This window comes from Mus musculus, chromosome 4, assembly GCF_000001635.26.
Source record: "Mus musculus strain C57BL/6J chromosome 4, GRCm38.p6 C57BL/6J".
NCBI lineage: Eukaryota > Metazoa > Chordata > Mammalia > Rodentia > Muridae > Mus > Mus musculus.
Genome location: NC_000070.6, coordinates 106,138,857 through 106,159,882, shown reverse-complemented (window position 1 = coordinate 106,159,882; position 21,026 = coordinate 106,138,857).

Here is a 21,026-nt window from a genome sequence, read left to right as displayed (position 1 = left end):
AAGTTATTCTCTGACCCCCACATGCACACAATGGCATGCATTTACTATGTCCTAACTTCCCCTTCCAACACAACACATACACACACAATAATTTAAAAAAGTTACAAGGCTGGAGAAAAGGCTCAGTGGTTAAAAGCCCTGACTGCTCTTTCAGAAGACCCAGTTTTTACTTCCAGCCCCCACACCTGGAGACTCAGGCAACTCCAATTCCTGGGACCCAACACTCCGGGATGGGAGGTGAGGTCTCTTTGGGCATCAGGCATGTAAGTGGTATGTGGAGAGTCCCTGAAAGCTTTACAGCTCCGAAGGAAACAATCTGCAAAAAGACAAGAATGAAACTGGGTTTCACCCGATTTTGGTACTGGCACTGGGCCAGGACTTCTAGAGTCTGATATCAACCATATTTAAGTACAGCACAACTTTGGCAAAAAGTTTTCAGATAACAGTGAACCCAGCTCTGTGAGTACAATGAAGCAGTACATCGAAGCATAAGACATGTTACACTGAAACTCTTTACAAAGTACCTAAGGCTTCCTCTGTAAGATGGGTTCTGTTGACTTAGTAACAATGCCCAAGGTAAGGGTCTAGGGAAAATGACGGAGGTAAACAATTCCTGTGGGAGCTGGGATTTGGCCTGGCCCTAGGATAAGGTAGAAGTCACTTAGGCTGTTGTACAAATGACATCTCTTACAAGAATGAGTTTTATGGCCTAGAAGTAATACTCAAAGTTTTAGGGAGAAAGGGTCTGGGATAAACTATAATTTCTGGAAGATACAGGCAGAGTCTGGTTCATTAGATAGCAACGGATCACCAGGTTGTAAACTACATCCATTCCCAGCATTCCAGGGGGAGGATGGGTTCAACATCTCTTTCCTTTGAAAGATGCCTTCGAGTTTAACATTCCTGGCTTCTCCAGTGCATAGCTGTGTGCGCAACACTTTTGGCTCTCTACAGTGGTGCACATCCATGCATGCAGGCAAAACACCCATACACATAAAAGAAAATTTAAGAGGAAGTTATTAAGTTGTATGTACCATCCATTCCTCCTAGTTGGGTGATGTATTGCTGAGTGCAGTGGTGACTGAATGTAGGTCAGTCCTCTTTCTCCCCTCAGGTACTTTGGAAGCATCCAGACACCTGGACCTAATGCAGACCCTAGAGATCCCTTTAGCACCAGGATGAGAATGCTATGGTCAACCCCTGGGACTCAAGAGCAAGGTAGGGTTGGAATTTTTCCCATGAGGTAACTAGAACACCCACATGGCCCATGAAAGTCTCAGTAGTTGGGCATCAGGGTGACAAAGCAGACTCATCCCAAGACATCAGGGAGCTCAAACAGTTGGTCATGAAGCAGTGGGAGACATGGGAGCTGGGTGGCTGGCCAGATGGGAGTACCATGAGGTGTGCAGTGTCTCAGCAAACACCATGTCCCGCAGAGAGTTGATTCAGGGGAGGCAAGAAGGAGATTCATTTCAACAAGATTCAATAGCCGGTATTGGTTTAAACTTTGAGAGTCTGACACTGGGTAGTTTATTTTCATCATATTTAAGCACAGCACAATTTGGAAAAAGTTTCCTATCGATAATGAACTCAATCCTATGTGTACAATAAAGCTTAAGACATGACTGCATCAAAACTCTTCGTAAAGTACACTGACATCTTCCATAAAGATTGGTTCTATAGTTGGCTCCATGTGACATTTTAAGGGTCTAGGGGAGAATCTGGTGTGGTCTCGGTCAGATAGATAGCACAAGGATCACCAGGCTATTTACCACCTCCACCCCCAGCCTTCTGGGCAGCAAACAGGTTATATCTCCCTCCCTTGGTGAGATAACACTGTGTGTTTAGCATCCCTGTTTTCCCTAGTGTTTATCTGTGAGGCAACACCCCGGAGGAGCAACCAAGAGGTGACAGGGTAGGCTGGAGCCGAGCAGTAACAGACACACAAGCTGGAGACACAGGCTCGGAATAATCAACTGTCACTGCTCTGGATGGGAGGTGTGTATTTCTAGTTTCTTCTTTATGGTTGCTTGGTGTTTTCTGATTTCCCCAAAAGAAACATGTGCTGCTCTTATAGTAAGAACAAAACCCAATAAAAGACATCTTTCAAAAATTCAATTTACAACACATAAGTTGCCTGGGAGCACACTTAGGAGAACAGCCCATTTTCAACTAAAAGGCTATCAAAGTACAAACCGTTACAGCAGATTGGGTACGGCCTTTGGACCCTGGCTTAGTCCCTGTGTCAGCTTGCTCTGTACCCCGTGTAGTGGCTGCTGACCTCACAGACTTCTTCCCACACCATCTTACTACCCAACATCACAAGCTCCTTCACTGGTGATCAACGGGTGACCCTTTTTTGTTTCCTGCGTTTGGCCTGACCAGCAGAGAGAGTGAAGGGTGTTGGGAGGCTGGAGAGAGTCATGTGGCCATGATCTTGGTGTTCACTGTGGAGTCCTGGCGAGCCCCTCCATACTGACATCCTCCAGGTTCTGACATGGCCCTGACAAAGCAGGTTCTAGGATAGAGAACCTTCTTCACCTGGCCCAGAAGCCCAGATATTATTCTCTTCTCTGTTTCTTGCTTGCCTAACCCTTGATTCATCTGGTACCATCTCCCCTCCTAGTTCCTGCTTGGCAACATTGGTGTTTTTGTTTCCAGCATGCTGAGCTCACTTCTACCCCTGGGTCATTCATTTGATATTTTCACTGCAAGCGTCTTGTCCTGGTCTCTTTTCTGGGGTGTGTATGGGGTGTTGGATATTTCTTCTCCATTGTTAAGCCTCAACTGAAACTCCTCTCCTGGATAGATGCCTGTCCTGGGCACTAGCAGGCATTTTCTCCATGCTGCTCTGGACTAGGGACAGCAATGATAGTGACACAGACTGTTGCAGCTCCATTCAGACAGACCATGCACCCCAGGGTAAAATTTAATATCCCTCACTCTGATTGGCTCACACGTCTTTTCTGCTTCACAGTTGATCACCATCTGGGATTAACTTTTCCATTTACTAACAGGAGGGAGGGAATCTGGAACAATATCTGCCTTATATTTCTGTATCTGGTACAGTGCCTGGAACATAGTAGGCCCTCAATATATTTTTGCTGAATAGATGATGAGTAATGAATGAATCCATTTTGGAGGCAAGGAATGTGGGTCTGGTCCAAGCATGCTCCTTAATACCCATGTAAATGCAGGCAAATCCTTTAACATTCTAACTCTTAATGGGATCACTGGTAAAATGAAGATCGAAAATCCACCCCTGAGGACTGTGAGGAGGTGGCTCTAAGGTGCCCAGGCAGGAGGTAGGCTCAGAATAAGCTCCTTCTGCTTGTCCCCTTAGCATGCTTTCCCCAGCAGGGACAGGCATCTTCTGCCCATGTCATCACCATGCCCCATCCCTGCTCCCTTGCCTCTCTAAGGCCCCACCCTCTCCAAGTTCCCAGAATGCTCTGTGGCAGAGCCTCTCCAATATGACAAACATCCTGGAGTCACGGGCAGTGTTCATAGCAAAGACTGATGAATGTAACCGGAACGGAAGGCGTTTTGTGATTGACAGAAGCTGAGGGGGCCAAGTTGTCCCTGTGGGAAGGTGTGCAGAGGCCCTAGGAGTTACAACCCACTTTTACCTTGCCTTCCCAGCCTGGCACAAGCTGGGAGACAGGATGGACATAGGCAGGCGGTCTGGAGGATTGGGGTTACAGAACACGATATGCTCTCAGTGTCTGATCCTATGAAACTATGGCTGCCATGTCGAATACAATCCTAGTTACTTGTCTTTTGAGGAAACTATCTAAAGAAGTATTTTTATGCTTAATAATTCTTTTTCTGTTTTTTTTTTCTCTCCTGCCTATAGACTGGAGCTTTCAGGTGACATCAGTACTCTTCAGCTTAAGGAATGTCTAGCATTTCTTGAAGTAGATCTACTGACATAAGAGCCTTTCAGCTTGGGTTTAATAAACTGTCTTTATTTCATGCTGGCTTTGATGAATAATATTGTGTAAAATAGGATTCTGTACAAGTGTGATCGATTTTTCCTTCGCACATTGAAATGTTTTTTTCTTCCATTGTTTTCCTGACTCTAATGTTTCTCGTGAGAAGTCATCAGTAATTCTTAGATGGCCCCTAAATAGGTTTCCAGTGAATGCACAGTATTTATATCATCACAAAGTTGAACAAGGCAAACCAGCAGACAACTTGTTCTATGAGGTTCACTGGAGAAACGGAGGCAGGAGGATCACTGGTTCAGCGTCAGCATGTGCTGTATAGGAAGGCCCCTCTCTCCAAGAGAATTTTAAAAATTCTAAGAGTTTCACTGGGAATTTATTCTGTATTTTGAAAACTGAAGTTTTCCTGGGCAAGCAGTGCATGGTGTAGTGCTTTCTTGTGATGTTAGGCAACAGCAGTAAGTGTTATTTTCTAACTTGCAATGGGTTTGTAAAGATAGGAGCTAAGAGTCATCTGTATCTAATGTATTTTTGTTTTGTGATCACTTTCAAGATTTTCTGATTTTCATAGATTAATCCTAGCATAGCTAGGTATGGTTCCTTTGTGTTTATTCCGTGTGTCACTTTAAGTGTATAAATTTATGGCTTTCTACCTATGGTAACATTCCACCATTACTAGTTCTGACGTTCCCCCCCCCATTGCCATTCTTTTCTGCTTCTGAAATTCCAAGTGCAAAGATTCTTGAGCAGTTATTTTTCCTTCAAGCTTTTTCTTTCCTTTCCTTCAGACCAGCTGATTTCTATTGCTTTAAGGGCTTTAAAGTCATTACAGCCTTTGGGCTGGAAAGATGGCTCTGAGGTTACGAGGCCCTGGGTTTGATTCTCCGTATCCACGTGGTGCCTCACAGTGGTCTGTAATTCCAGTTCCCTCCCCTGGCCTTTGAGGGAGCTACATGCATGTGGTACAGAGACATGCATGCATGAATGAAGACAAAACAACTACACACATAAAAATAAATAAATAAATAAATAAGTAAGTAAATAATCTTAAAGAGATGATTGCAATCCTGCTTCCAAGTCTGCTAAATCCACAACTTAATTTCCAGAGTTTTCTTTTCAGACCTAGGCTTGTTTGTTTGGTTTTGGGTTTTTAGTTTCCATATGTCTACTGAGCTCTCCCACTTACAAACTTTTCTTTTGAGACAGGGTCTCTCATGGAACCTGGAGTTCACTGATTCAGCTTGACTCGGCCAGCGAGCCCGGGATCCTTTTGTTTCTGACTCCCAAGAGTGCTGGAGTTCTAGGTGCAGGCCTGCACACCTTTTAAAAGCATGCCTGGGTCCAAACTCATGTCTTCACGCTTGTGTGGCAAGGACTGTACTGACTGAGCCCCCCCCCCCCCCCCCCCCCAGGTAACTTTACTCACTCATGGAAAGCACGGTTCCTTAGTTAATTTGAAAACAATGAAAGCATTACTTTAAAGTAATCGCTAAATCCAGCATTTTGGGTATCTTGATTATTTGGTATCCCTTAATTATGGCTCACAGTTTTTATTCTTTCCACATCTAATAATTTTTTTTTTACTACAAACTAGCTTTTGTGGTTGCTCTATGTGAATTCTGTTACTTTCCTTTGAGCAGTGTTGGTTTTCATTGTATAGTAGGAACAAGTAAGCACAAGATGACCACCTTGAGGCTTTAGGCGTCTCTATGCATCACTAGGCTGGACCGGTGGACTGCCCCATGTCTGTCTACGCCTCTCTGACTTAATGGGTTCATCCCACTCTGCGTTCCATGCGGATCTTACGAAGACTTTGTTAGGGGTTACTCTATAGCTGTGCTCTACAATATGGCAGCCATATGTAGCTTTTAAAACTTAAATTTATATTGTGCAAAATGAGGTAAATTAACAAGCCGTTTCCTTAGTTGCATTAGCCGTAATTCAAGCGCTCAATAGCCACATGTGCTTATCACTCTGGACAGTGCAAATGACCTTAATACCACTATAAAAAGTTATATTGGATGGTGCTCATCAACACAATGTCTTATGTTGGACTTGCCAGTGCATGCCTATAAGTCCAGCACTTGGCAGGCAGAAATAGGAGGATTGCTGGAAATCGGAGACTGAATTGGCCTACAAAGCAAGTTCCTGGCTAGCCTTGGCCCTATAATGAGACCTTGTTTTTGCCTCCCCTCTACCAATAGAGTTGTGATAGTTAGTGTATACCTATAATCTTAGCATTTGGGAAGTAAGGTGAGACGATTAAGAGGTCAAGGTCAGAGTGAACTACAAATCAAGTCTGAGGTTAGTCTGGACAACACAGAGACCCAACCTCAAAGCCAAACTAAACCAAACCATTTCAAACAAAGTCAAAGCAAAACAGAAGAGTGTGTCTTACTCCTGAGTGTGGGAACTTTCTCTTAAGTTATTACCATCTTGGTGTCTCAGCCGATGGTCTGAGAATACATGAGTAAGAATTGTCCACTGTTTGTGGCCTGTGTCTTAGCTGACATCTATGCGTGCTTGACTTCCAGTTCTGTCTACACTGTTCTCTACTTGTTAGTTGCTGCTCACCAAGCTTGTGTGTACTCACTCTAGGCGTGTGTACTCACTCTAGGTGTGTATACTCACTCTAGGCATGTGTACTCACTCTAGGCTTGTGTACTCACTCTAGGCTTGTGTACTCACTCTAGGCTTGTGTACTCACTCTAGGTATGTATACTCACTCTAAGTATGTGTATTCACTCTAAGTGTGTGTACTCACTCTAAGTATGTGTATTCACTCTAAGTGTGTGTACTCACTCTAGGCGTGTGTACTCACTCTAGGCTTGTGTACTCACTCTAAGTGTGTGTCCTCACTCTAGGTGTGTGTTCTCACTCCAGGTGTGTGTCCTCACTCTAGGTGTGTGTCCTCACTCTTGTGTGTGTACTCACTCTAAGTGTGTGTACTTACTCTAGGTGTGTGTCCTCACTCTAAGTGTGTATACTCACTCTAAGTGTGTGTACTCACTCTAAGTGTGTGTCCTCACTCCAGGTGTGTGTCCTCACTCTAGGTGTGTGTCCTCACTCTAGGTGTGTGTCCTCACTCTAAGTGTGTATACTCACTCTAAGTGTGTGTACTCACTCTAAGTGTGTGTAACGGAGGTCTTTGCTAAGGACCACACTGGGCACCACAGCCCAGGATTCTGGAGCCCTCTGTGCACAATTCAGTCCTCCCTAGAGCTGTGCTTCAGTACTCCAGCTCTTTCAGCTGAGTCCCTGCTTCTCATCATGGTGCCACATCTGCTCATTCCGCAGTACAGGAAGTTAGTCCCAAGCAGGGAGCTGGGCAGCTGTGGGACTCAACTCCTGTCAAGGGTCTAGGACCAGTGGGAGATGGCTCAGGAGTCAAGAACACTGGCTGATTTTCCAGAGGACCCAGATTCCATTCCCAGAACCCACATGGCAGCTCACAACCATATGTAGTTCTGGGCGATCCGATGCCCTCTTCTGGCCTCTTCAGGCGCAAGGCATGCATATGGCGCACAGACATACATGCAGGCAAAACACCAGTATGCATAAAGTAAAAATAAATAAGTCTTAATAAAAGAAGGAAGCATGTAGACGTGTGTTGCCTGCTGGCCAATACTTGAAGCCTTTTGCCTGAGATACCATGCCCCATTTCACATTTGCTTTGTTTTGTTTTAATGCTGGGAGTTCACACCAGTGATCCACCATAGCCTGAAGGAGAACCCTAATTAATTGGCACACGGTTTAAAATAATGAATCATGAACTTGTGCTTTACAAGACTGTCAATGTAGCTCAGTGGAGGGCACGTGCTGAGCATGTGTGAGGTCCTGGGTTCTATCCCCAGCACTGAAACCCACAGCAGGATAAAAAGTCCTTTGCTAGTGGGTTTTTCTCATAGCACTCCCCTGCTGGTCTCCATCAGTGACTAACACTGCTGTTGCTTTGCTGGCCTCTCCCTGCCCTCACCCACCCCCCAACCCCATTACCCCTCATTCTCTTTCCTTTGCTCCTGCTTTCTTCTGCAAAGAATCTCTGGCACTCCCAAATTCTTTTCCTGCATCATATAGGGGGTCTGTTGTAAAATATCGATAGCCAAAGTCATGAATTTTTTTTTCAAACCTAAAAATCTCTTTTCTGCTTAGCAGGACTTGTCCCCTTTGGAAGAGAGTTGCAATTATAGGAATCAAAATTTCCTCTTTTAATGTTTAAGGTTGTTACTGTATTATTGGTCAGCTCATGTCTCCTACCTCAATCTCCCTCAAATCTATTCTCACCCAGTGGTCAGAAGTAATTTTATCAACATGGCCACTCACCTTCTGATGTGCTAGGGTTTGAACTGAGGGCCACGTGCCACCTAAGTGAGCTGTCTATCACCGAGTTACGTTCTCGGCCCCTGCTCACTCTGCCTTTTAGTGACTTTCCACAGCATGTAAGGGAAAATCCGCTGCCTCTGACGGACTCAGAAGTCCTAATGTGATTTGTTACTGCACTTCTCGCTCTCTCTCTTATTTCTTTGCTCCTCCCAAACTGAATGGTTGTGGTTTTCCAAATGACCAAATCAAGCGGAGTCTTCTTCGCCTTTTCTAAGGAGTATTTCCTCAGTCTGGAACACATCTCCCAATATTCCTATCTGTAGCTGACTGCTCCAGTCTTTTTCTTTAGGACTTAGTTTTCGGCGAAGATGCATCTTCAGGCAGAGGCTGGGAGCACCTGCATGACTGGAAATCTTGATTTTTCTCACCCACACACCAGGAGTTACATTTTATTTTATTTTTCTATTTTTAGAAAATAAAAATGCAAAGAGAAGGTAGAAAGCCGAGTCCCAGTTGCCAAGTCTGTTAACGACGTGCATAATGGCGTGTTAACACGGGCGATTATCGAGCTGGACCGCACCCAGCTTCCTGCCAAAGCTACCTTCCTGCTCAGCGACCTGGGAAATCTTCAGGCGGGCTGGGACTGGGTGAAGAGGGTGGGCTGCAGCCTTCCACAGTCTGCAAGCAATTAAATATCCTCATTGTTGGTGTTGCCGACTTCCCAGGGGTTCTGGAGGGGAGGACCGGGCCCTGGGTTTCTTAGACAATCTCCTCTGACCTCAGGCCAGCCTTCGTCTGCTTGTGAGTTTGGCCGTTTGATGCTGAGTCTGGTTCTGGAAAGCCATGGAAGGGGCGATGGAGTAACTGAGCTTGGGGCCCTTGTGCATGCTGGGAAGGAGCCTTCTGTAAAGCAGAGTCAGAGTAGCATTATGTCTGTACCAGGAGGCCAGGGCAGTATCTAGGGGGCAGGTACTCTACTAGCTGTGATATTTTAGGCCTGGCCTGTCTCACTGTTTCTCACTGGCCAATGGCAGAAGGGCTTCTCTCACTTGGCTGATATGAGAATAAATCAAATGCAAGTTGCAGACACTTAGCACATGGGGAGTGATGAACTCATACTGCCTTCCTTCCTTCACTCTCTCCCCTTACACCCGTATCCTACCCTCCCTTCGTTCTTGGGGTTGGTTCTGTAGAGAGTGTATAGTATTCCGGGCTGGATGCTAACTTGAACTTTTGATCCTGTGTCCATCTTCCCAGTTGTATGATAAAAGGTGTATGCCATTACACCTGCTTTATGAAGTGCTGGGCCATGAGCATGCTAAGCAAGTGCTCTTACCAAGTCACGTCCCTAGCTATCTATTTTTTCTTCTTTTCTCTCAGCTTTCCATCTTTGCCCTCTTCCCGTTCTTTCTGGAAGAGAAGGCTGTTTTTACCATGTAGTGTGAGCCAGTTCGTTCGTTCTTTCTTTCTTTCTTTCTTTCTTTCTTTCTTTCTTTCTTTCTTTCTTTCTTTCTTTCTTTCTTTCTCTCTTCCTCCTTCAGCCCCCGGGGCCAGGCAGGGGCCACTTCTTTATCCTGCTGCATGTGCATTGTAGGTGCTCAATAAATGCTTGGAATCAATAATTGACCTGCAGTAGTTCCAGAGCTGGCTTTGTATCCCTGGTTTCTTGGCTTTCTTAGCCTTCTTTCTTCTGACTGAAAAGTAAAAAGCATACAAGCTCACATACTCCCTCGCTTGCTCTCTCCCGCACTTCCCCAGGCTATAAAAAACATTATATTCTAAAACGAAACAAAGGTAATGGAAACCAGAAATCCATGTTTTGCATGAGATCGGAAACATATGTTGAGGATGGAGATTCAAAATGATGAATCTGCATCAGCCCACTGGCAGTGCTCCCTCCTGCTCTCCCACTTCGGAGCAGGGGCTGTAGATCTGTACACAGCCTATGGTGGAACACCACCTTGTCCAGGCAGGCCTGGCTGAGCCATGACCAGACTATCCTTTGAATATCTCTTAGGAGTATGAGGTGACATGGGGTGAGGAACACGTGGATCCTTCTCATTATTGGAAACATTACAGAATTCAGAAACAGAGGCCAAAGATCTGCTTGGCTTTTTTGATGAGAACGGCCACTGTCACTGAGTCTTTTGTAAAAGACCTTGGGTCAACATTTATGTTTGCAGGCCACTTGAAACATTCATTCCATTCTATAGAAAGAAGCATACGGCCAGAGAATGATGATAGATGCAGAACATCCCACCTCGCAAGCACACCTTCCCCAAGAGCGCTCCTATGTTTATTTGCAATGCGTGTTTGCTGCAGAGAGAGTGGCTAAGCACAGCTGTGTGTCAGCCACATGGGTTGAATTGAAGAGAAGCTATTGGATGAGATAGATAAGGTGCCGGCCTTATTGTGGGCTGGCACAGATGTAATGGCTTCTGGTTCAAAGTCATTGAGTCTGGTATAAAAGGGTAATTCAAGGCACTGAGAAGGTGCCAAAAAAAAAAAAACCCAAAGAAGAATAAAGATGTTGCCTGCACTGAGAACTTCAGAACAAGGGTCACTGGGACCTAAGGTATTCAGTAAATCATCTAAGAGAAAGAACAGCTAATGAAGCGATGCCTTCTAGGTTAATTTTTACCACTCGTGAACAAGTGATGGTAAATGTAGGTGTTTTAGAATGGGACATTGAGAATTTCCTGAGTTATACTGTCTTCAGAAGACATGGCATGGGGGTCCTGAAGAGAGATCTCAGTGCAATAACAGTTGAGAAGTTGGGAGTGAGTAGGCAGAGGCATGGGCATCTAAGTTACAGAATGAAGCCCTGACATTCATTGCCAAAACAATAGCCCATGTTCCTGTCTCTGAGAGTACCCGGGGTCATCATGAGCGGAGCCCAAAGGCCTGGAGGGAGGGCTGAACCTACCATGAACAGCACTAGCCCTGGTCAGGTGCCTGACCTAGGTGGGCCCTTCTTCCCCTCACCTTACCAAAGCTGCTCCTGGACTATGCTGATGGGGAGGGATTACATGGGGCATCGACCCAGCCTTGTTCATATTAACTATCCTGCCTGTTTTTGACCGAGTTTGGAAGTCAGGTAGAAACCTATGTCATCCACCCTATTCCACTTCCTTGTGCCTTTGTAATCACGTGAACTCCAAAGGACTCAAATTATGTCATACTTACATTAGTGTGACTGCCTGGGAGCTGGGTCCCTCTTGAGCTGAGAAACAATTAAAAAAATATATCATCTAATACTTCCTGAAACCTTATTCAAACTCCATATGTCTCTCCGTTTTGGGAAGGTGGAAGGCAACACAGTCCTTTGTGGGCATTTTCTATCACTTGATAGAAAATTGATGTAGGTCAGTGCCAACGTGATACATTAGTTGATATATTACTATCACCCAGTGTTGGGAAGTTCTGAGTTCTCACAGACTTCTCATACTTATCAGCCTTATATTTAAGGTCCCTTCATAGAGTTTCAAGGCCCAGTTGCCCATTTCTTTTCATCCCTGAGTAATATGCCATTGTATGGATATTCCACAGTTTATTCATTCACCCACTGAAGGCTATCTTGGTTGCTCCCAAGTATTTAAGAGCAGCTGCTCTAAGATTTCAGGAGCAACTTTGTAAGAAGCCAAATTGTCCTGAGCACAATTGAGGCCCCTGAACCTCATCTGCTGGTGTTCAAACCATGCTTTCTTGTTAGTTATGCAGCCGGCCTTTGGTAGGGTGTTCGTTTCTTCGGCTTTGTTTCCTTATCTGTAGTACAGGGCTCACAGTGGCACCTGCCTCAGAGGGTTGTTGTGAGAAATAAGATGCATGATGTATGGAAGGAGCTAAAGCTTGGTATTGTTATATTGAGGTATCTAAGCCTGACACGAGTGGATATAACAAGTGAGGAAAGAGGAAATTGAGATGAAGTCATGCAGGATTTAGAACACGCCCCAGATCAAAGACTGGTGTTTTCAGAGAAGGAGACCTACAGTGGCCAAAAGGTGACCAGGAGATGAAAGGGCAGGAGCTGGGTAATACAGCTGCAAGCCTAGGGGTGCCAGAGATGACCATGAACCACCGAAAGTTAGTGACATGAAACAGTTTGTTCTAGAAAGGACTCCTGGTGACACTTTATCTCTGGCTCGGTGAACTATGATGGAATGTATTGTTGTTGCCTAAGTCACCTAGAAGCCAACACTCAGCACATGGTGGCCCTGGCACTCTCATTGGCTCCAAAGCCTCTCCATCCCCTGCAGGCCGAACTGACTCCCTTCTCTCTGATGTCCCCCTTCACCCCTTCACAGCTGCTGTCTCAGCCTGACACTCAGGTTTAAAGATTTTGATACTGGCTTTGGAATGCTTAAAGGACGGGCATTAGCCCAGCCATCTGGTTATCTGCAGTGCCCAGCACAGACCTGGCACAGATACAACAGTTAATAAAGATGGAAGGGGGAGATGTTTCCAGTGTTACAACTCAGTTCCTGGACAGTCTCTTGCATTCATGGCATCCTCCATTATCATGGTCAAATGCAGGGCATCTGGTACCCCTCCCCCACCCCTCCCCACCCCACATATGGCAGAATTAGGTGTGAACGAATCAAAACCATAAGGATCCCATTTACTCTCTCCCTCTGCTTCTTTTTAAGCCATGTGCTTTTAGGATTAATCAGCCAAGCATGACTGAGAGTTTTGACAAACCCAAAGTATTGGGAAAAACATTCAAGATGTTTTGATGATCTTCAGGGCAAAGGTAGTCAGGCTGTTGGTCCACACATTTGCTCTGGCTGGAATTAGCAAGGGCTTTGAGAAACTCAATGTGCACGGGGCTAAGAAAGGATGGATGGGTACAGGGACCTTGGCAGCTGGACTCTACAAGGACACCTGCTTGCATTCATCTCAGGATTTGCTTTGCCCAGGAAGCAACCTGTGCTGGATGGGCAGAGAGACAGGACACCGAGCACCTAGCCATGATGTCCTTGGTTCAGGAGATGGCTTCAGTGCTATAGCACCTGGAAGTCTGTTACCAAGTGAGGCAAAACAGAGAGTTTTGTACAGCTAGATTCTGAGACTCTAGAGGTCAAAGGGCATATTTTTTTCAGTGTCCAGCCTTCTATGTCCTTGGAAAACAAGTGGCTCAAACAAACCACCTACTTTTATTTTAAAAAAAAATCAATGCCAGCTTTATTTTTGAGAAATGGCTATTTCTTTATTGATTCCTAGGTTTCAATCATTGCTTGAGCATCCTGTCTGCCCAGTGCAGAGGGTATCTTCACATGACATGCGGTCCATGGGGTGCTTAATAACGTCATGGTAATCATGAAGCCAAGAGCAGAAGTGTTTACTAGCTTGTGAAAAGGCCAAGCATGGGCACCGTGCTTCCTAGACAGCTGACTCCTTTGTCTTTGTTAGGTGTTCTAATATTAGGTGAAGACGCACCACTACCACACAGCCCACACAGCTCTTATAATGGAAAACATTTAATTGGGGAATGGCTTATAGGTTCAGAGGTTTAGTCCAATATAGTCATGGCAGGAAGCAAGGCAGCATGCAGGCAGACATGGTGCTGGAGAGGGAGCCAATTGTTCTACAGCGAGATCTGTAGGCAGCAGGGAGAGAGAGAGAGAGAGAGAGAGAGAGAGAGAGAGAGAGAGAGAGAGAGAGAGAGAGAGACTGGGCTTGGCCTGAGCTTTTGAAATTGCAAAACTCATCCCCCAGTGACACATCTTCTCCAACAAGGCCACACCTCCTAGTCTCTGTCAGGGAGCACCAATGACCAAGCATTCAAATATCTGAGCTACTGGAGGCTGTTCTTATTCAAAGCAGCACATCTTTCTACATGCCGCCTTTGCAGTGCCTCAACAGCTTCCCTTTCCTAGAGTTCTGGTACTGTTGTTGAGAGTCTGAGAGTCGGGTAAGTCTTTTCATGGGAGTTTGATAGGATGACCATTCTCTCTACATATGGGAGGAAGTGAGCTGCAGTCAGCTCAAGACCCATAGCTGGGGAACCAGGAGCCAGGATGCCTGTAGCTGTAGGGGTCGTAGTATCTGCTTTCTGTTAAAGGCAGTGGTTCTCAACCTGTCAGTTGTGACCCCTCTGGGGGTCAAATGACCCATTCACAGGGCTGACATATCAGATATCCCGCATATCAGATATTTACATTACAACTCATAAAAGTAGCAAAATTACGGTTATGAAGTAGCAGTGAAAATAAATTTAGGGTTGAGGTCACCACAACATGAGGAACTGTATAAAAGGCCCAGTATTAGGAAAGTTGAGAAGCACTGGTTTAAGGCCTTTTTCTTGTCAAGGGGCTGAGCTGGAAGAGCTGTTGAGATGGCAAGAGTGGTATCTCAATGATACCTGCTTTTTGATGTATTTGGAAAATATTATTATAAAGGACTAGTTATAAGGGGGGGAAATGTACTTGTAACTCACTTTTTTAGTTTGGTTCTTCATTGCTAAAACACTGCCAAAAGCAAACTGGGGAAGAAAGTGTTTCTTTGGCTTATACTTCCAGGTCACAGCCCACCATTGAGGGAAGCGAGGAAAGGAACTGAAGCAGAGGCCACGGAGGAATATTGTTTACTGGGTTGCTCCCTCTGCTTGCTCAGCTGCTTTCTTACACAACCCAGGGCCATCTGCACAGGGCTGGCACTGCCCACAGTGGCCTAGGCACGCCTCCATCAGTTAGCAATTTAAGAAACTGCTCCATAGACATGCCCCCAGGCCAAGCTAATGAAGACAATTTCTCAGCTGGGATGCCCTCTTCCTAGGCGTGCTACGTCTGTGTCCATTGCTAACCAGCAGAGCCACCTTGGACAGAGAACCACAATTCTATATCCATCCAGATAGTTTCTCGTGAGAGGCTCTGCACATGTGGCCTATAAACAGTTGCATCAGACCCTGGCAAGTTTGAGAACATAAGTGTCTTATCCTGATTTCAGCAGAGGGAGGCTCCACTTACACATAATTTAAAAAATTTAAACTAAAATTAAGAGTGTAATGTCATGCCTTTTGCATTTTGAAATTTTTTTGGCTGTATGTCCTTCTTATTTTACATATACATTCCTGAGTGGAGCAAGGCTGGATCCCCAATTATATGTTCTCATTCATATCTGAGTGTGTCATAACATGCTGGGATGTTACAACATTTCCACTCATCACTTTTGTCTTTCCTGCTTGACTGTAATTTGAAAGGTTGGGATGATGGCTGCTTGCACCCCATACTGCCATCACGTCTTTCCAGTCTTTTCTCTTTTTTCTTAGGTATTTTCTTCATACATTTCAAATGCTATCCTGAAAGTCCCCTATACCCTCCCCCTGCCCTGCTCCCCAACTCACCCACTCCTGCTTCCTGGCCCTGGCATTCTCCTGTACTGGGGTATAGAATCTTCGCAAGACCAAGGGCCTCTCCTTCCAATGATGGCCAACTAGGCTATCTTCTGCTTCATATGCAGCTAGAGACATGAGCTCTAGGGGGTACTGGTTAGTTCATAATATTATTTTACCTATAGGGTTGAAGACCCCTTCAGCTCCTTGGGTGCTTTCTCTAGCTTCTCCATTGGGGGCCCTGTGTTCTATCCTATAGATGACTGTGAGCATCCACTCCTGTATTTGCCAGGCACTGGCATAGCCTCACAAGAGACAGCTATATCAGGGTCTGGTAGGCAAAATCTTGCTGGCATATGCAATAGTGTCTGGGTTTGGTGGCTGTTTATAGGAAGGATCCCTGGGTGGGGCAGTCTCTGGATGATCCTTCCTTCCGTCTCAGCCCCAGATTTTGTCTCTGTAACTCCCTCCATGGGTATTTTGTTCCCCATTCTAAGGAGGAATGAAGTATCCAGTCTTGATGTTAATTCAGTCCACATCTCTGATCCTGAGAGTGTCAGCCTGGAACCTGTGCCAATGGCCCTGCTGGCTAGATATACCTATGGACCTCTGTGAATGCCTTCAATCTTTTGGGATTCTATTGATACTAGCCCTGAAGTGAGGACACACATAGTTCACCATATATGATAAGGAGTGAGGGAGACCTTTATGGACCAGAAGATTCATGGAGGTCTCAATTTCCCTTAAGAGAAGGACAAAAAGGTACCAGATGGCCTTGCCATGGCCTCAATTTTTTTCCCCCACAGCTTCCTCAGCCATGATGGGGACTGTTGAGGGGAAAGGGTCTTGGAAAACCATTTACAGGAGTCAGTACCACATTTCAAGCTCTGGACATGGAGGGATGGGGCAGACAATGGCACATGTCTGTGTTCTTCATTGTTGTAACAAACGTGAGAGGCAGAGGGAAAGCAGTAACATCTACCGTCCTGATCAAGCATTTGTAACGTCTTCAACGTGTGCTATAAACTATTCTATGGTATGTTGGTGGCCTCTCCATCTTACTGTGTGGCACACTTATCCACTAGATTGAAGACATTATATAAGTGAGACCTAGAAATGCCAGATTTCCTAGAAAATTTGTCAAGATGGCTTTGTGCTAGGGGCAAGCTTCACACACCGTAAGACTGATCTCCAGTTTTGCTGATTTAAGAGCAGAGCTGGCCAACTTTTCCTGTAAAAGGCCACATAGGGGATAATCTTAGCATCGAGTCCAAGGTCTCATTTGCCATTACACAGCTCTGGAGAGAAAAGGCAGCCATGGACAAATGTAAACCAGCGAATGTGGCCGTGTTCCAACAAAATTTTATTATCCAAAAGGACTTTGGGCAGTTCTTAGTTTGCAGAGCCCTGAACTGGAACATGTCAAAAATCTCTAAAGATGGCCAAGTCATCTTCCCTGTGTGTCTGCCCACTAACAGAGTGACATGGTGTTAGTGTCTGTCTTAGATTGGGTGTTCTATCCAATTACTGTAGACTGTGAATTATTATACAGTGAACATTTAGTTTTCATGGATTAAGAGGCCGTAGATCAGGGAGCAGGGTGCTAGCATGGTTGGATGTGGGTGAGGGTCTCTTCCAGGCCGTGACCTTTTCATTGCATGCTTCTACAGTAGAAAAAAATCTTGAGAGCTGCAGGGTCTTTCACAAAGACACCAACCCTGATCGGACAGCTCTACCCCACCTTTGTTAGTACCTCAGGCCCCCACCTTTTAATGTCATCACCTTGGGGTGCTTAGAACTTCAGTAGTGTGAATTTAGGAGCAATGCAAACAGCTTATCATAGTGAGTTTTTCAGAAATTTCAAGTCGATTGATGCCAGTTGGTGTAGCATTGCCATGTATATTCGAGGGACGCGAGAAATAGTCAGCTTTCTAACAGGCCCAGATGAAAGACCTTGCATTGTAAAACACAGCTCAGGTTGGTCTTCATTCAACTTCTTTGAACTAGTGCATTTATGTAAGCCAAGGGGCAGAGGGGTAGATTGTACAGGCACTCCGTTAGCCACCTTCCTGTTGCTGTGATAAAAAACATCATGACATAAAAAACCTGGGGACAGTGGATTTATTTTGGCTTGAAGTTCCAGAAGGCTAGAGTCGATCAGTGCGGGACGGGGATGGCAGGGGAGGACAAGGCTCGCTCTGCCAGGAAGCAGAGAGATTACATTTTATCCACACCCAGAAAGCAGAGTGAACAGGAATTAGGGCCAGGGTATAGAACTTCAAAGCCCGTCTGCAGTGGCATACTTCTTCCAGGAAGGCTCCACCTCCTAAGGGTTCCATAATCTTTCCAAACACTACCACTAACTGGGGCACAAGACTTCAAATATATGAACTTATGAGGGACATTTCTCACCCAGTCCTTCACAGACACCATCCACACATTCCGATCTAATCCCAGCTGGGCATCAGCACTGCCCATCCTAAGATGATGTGGGAACCCTGGGTGACGTGAGTGTGGTGGTGCTTACAAGGCCTGGAGATTTGAATAGCTGTAATTAAAGGTTTTAGAGGCTCTGACAGAGAAAAATGTCAGCTCAGTTAGCCAGCTCCTAGTTCAAATTTTCTAAACATTTCAAGGCCTTTTGTGCAGCCAGGATGGCTCTCTTAAAAAATGAGACATAAGTTGGTCTTCAGTATATGAGAGGGAGAGAAAGAAAAACTTCCCGAGCACAGCACAGATAATCTCTACTCTATCTGTTACCAACAGTGGCTTCCATCTTCCCATCTGTCCTGTGGCTGTGGTGGTTTCAGAGTTCATGTAGAGGAGCAGTTTCCTGGACCTATTCTTAGATCTACTGTCTTAGATTAGATTCTGCACTATAGTGGGACACTGACAAGAGCTTTTTGATTTGGAGCTGTGAGTTCTGAGAAAATACTAGAGATCTGGGAAGAGGAAAGCACAGGAAAGGCAAGCCAGTGCAACTCTTCTGTACTGAGCTGGTCACTACTCTGGGGGGTGGGGAAGGGTTGGGTTTTATCCTGTTGGGACCATTACAATATTTCCCACATGTGCTCTATGCCAGAAGTATTACAGTGTGGTGATGTTGGGAGGTGGTGGACTGGGAGGTGGTTTAGTTGTTTAGGATACTGCCCATGGAAGAACTAATGCTGGTCTCATGAACTAAGTTCTTGAGAATAGGTTATTATAATGTGAAGTTACCCCCCTCAATGCTTGGTACCTTCCTGAGTAGACCTGGGTCTTCCAGGTGTCAAAATTGTGAACTAAAAGACATCTTTATAAAATACTCAGCCTTAGGGATTCTGTTATAGCAACAGAAAGTGGATGACTACAGGGACAGTCTGTAAGCTCTAGAACTGCTTACCCAAGTGACAGAAAGGGAAGCCTTTGTCTTTTGCCTGTGTGTCAGCTCAGGGAATACCATCCCTCTGGTTTCTAGACCTGCCTGATCTTTACTATATGGCCCCCCAAAGATCACATCACAGGATCAGAGAAGTCCCAGCTCAGAAAGTCAAAGGTGTGTAGTACAGCTAAGGTAACAGAGAAGGCTAAGCCTTATAGAATCATAGTCTCGGTAACAAGTGGAATTGAAGATAGGATGAGATGACCTGAGATAAATGAAAGAGGTTTACACAATACACTGGACACCACAGGCTTTATGGACTTTGAGGTTAACTTTTCTGCTAACAGTTATCAGCTTCACTGGACTAAGGCCCTGGCAATACAAAGGCAGTGGGCTGGCTACTCTGAGAGTTACTGACTATATCATAATCTCTGCTCTGTAGCTGACGTTAAAGGACAATGAAATGCCACACTGAAGATTCAGATGGAGAAATAGGTGGGAGGAGGTGACCAGTTGCAGGTTTTGGGTGTTTTTCATGTGACTTCTGGATTGCAGCTCATGGATGCTGGAACAAAAAGGTAGGAGTTGGACCTTGCCTTTGTGACTGTACTTTATGCTTTCTTCTTAGTATGTTTCTGGCTGACTTGTACCTCTGTGCGTCTATGTAACTCTCTGAAGTGCCCAGGCAGGTGTGATCCTACTGGGAAAGGTAGAGATTGTTTTGAACTAGGAGTCATGGCGACTCCTTTTCCACTTGGGTTCCAGAAGCCAAGGGTTAATGTGGTTGAGAGAAGAAAGGTGTAGAGAACAATTTGGCTGGAGCACATCACAATGCTCTATTTTAAAGCTTACACAAAACTGTCCTACCCTTGTAGGAATGAGGCCACAAAGGAAGTGAACTGCTCAGCTCTTTAATCAGAGTAGACTTCTAGTAGGCTGTGTCTGGGCCAAAGAATAGACTTACTATCTCACAGTATCTGTGTGCCCAATGTCACCCACAGTCACCCCTGTGAATCTATGTCCCGTGGAAGAAAAGAGAATCATGTTGTCTTTTTGTGGTTTTTTTTTTTTGTTTGGGTTTTTTTTTTTTTTTTTTTTTTTTTTTTTTTTTTTTTTTTTTGGAGGAAGGTGTCCGGAACTAAGCAGGGCAGAGCCAGAATCAAAAAGTCTTTGTAGCTTTTATAAACTCTTCTGCTCACTGGTGCGTTCTGCTTTCTAGGCTGGGGCTTGCGTATTTCTCTGGCTGTGGAGACTTGTGGTGAAGGACATATGGCCAGCTGCTGGGAACTGATTCTACTTGAGAGCTTGTGAAAAATAACATTATTTTTTATATTGGAGCCAAGATCACTGTATGAAGCAGGATGCAACTTGATCATGATATTTTTTTCTAAAGCCAAACCATGAACTTTTCAGTGAAGTTTATGAGAGGAAGCCCTTCCCCTGGTTTCCTTACAGTCTATGTCCATCTTGGTTCTCACTTGTAATACACACGGAAGACTACAGAGTGCTGACACATGGTCTCTTGTGTGCAGCATAGTCCAGGATGTGGTCTTGGCCTCCTACAGGCCTTACCTGCCACTCTCTACTGAAGCTTCCTCCCAGCTAGATGCCACCCAGACAATTAGTTGTTTCCTTTCCCCAATATGTGGATGGCCAGTCTACTGTGTCTTTACACTCTCAGTTAGAGGTTATTCTCCTCCCTCCCTCCCTCCCTCCCTCCCTCCCTCCCTCCCTCCCTCCCTCCCTCCCTCCCTCCTTCCCTCCCTCTCTCCATCACTCCCTCCTCTTCCCTCTCTCCTCCTCCTTCTCCTCTTCCTCATTTTCTTTGGCAAGATCTTACTATCAACCTAGGCAAGTCCCGAACTTCCAATAATCCTACTGCCTCAGCTTCCCAAGTGCTAAATTTCAGGTTGCAACCCCATGCCTAGCTAGAAGCTTTGACTTTTAGGAAGAATGACAGCCCTTAGGTGTCAACCTTATGCTCTCTTTAAGCTTTGTCTTACATACCTGTAAAAACACTTAGCTGGGCATTCACCAGGCTGAGACACTCCTAGTGTCCTGGGTA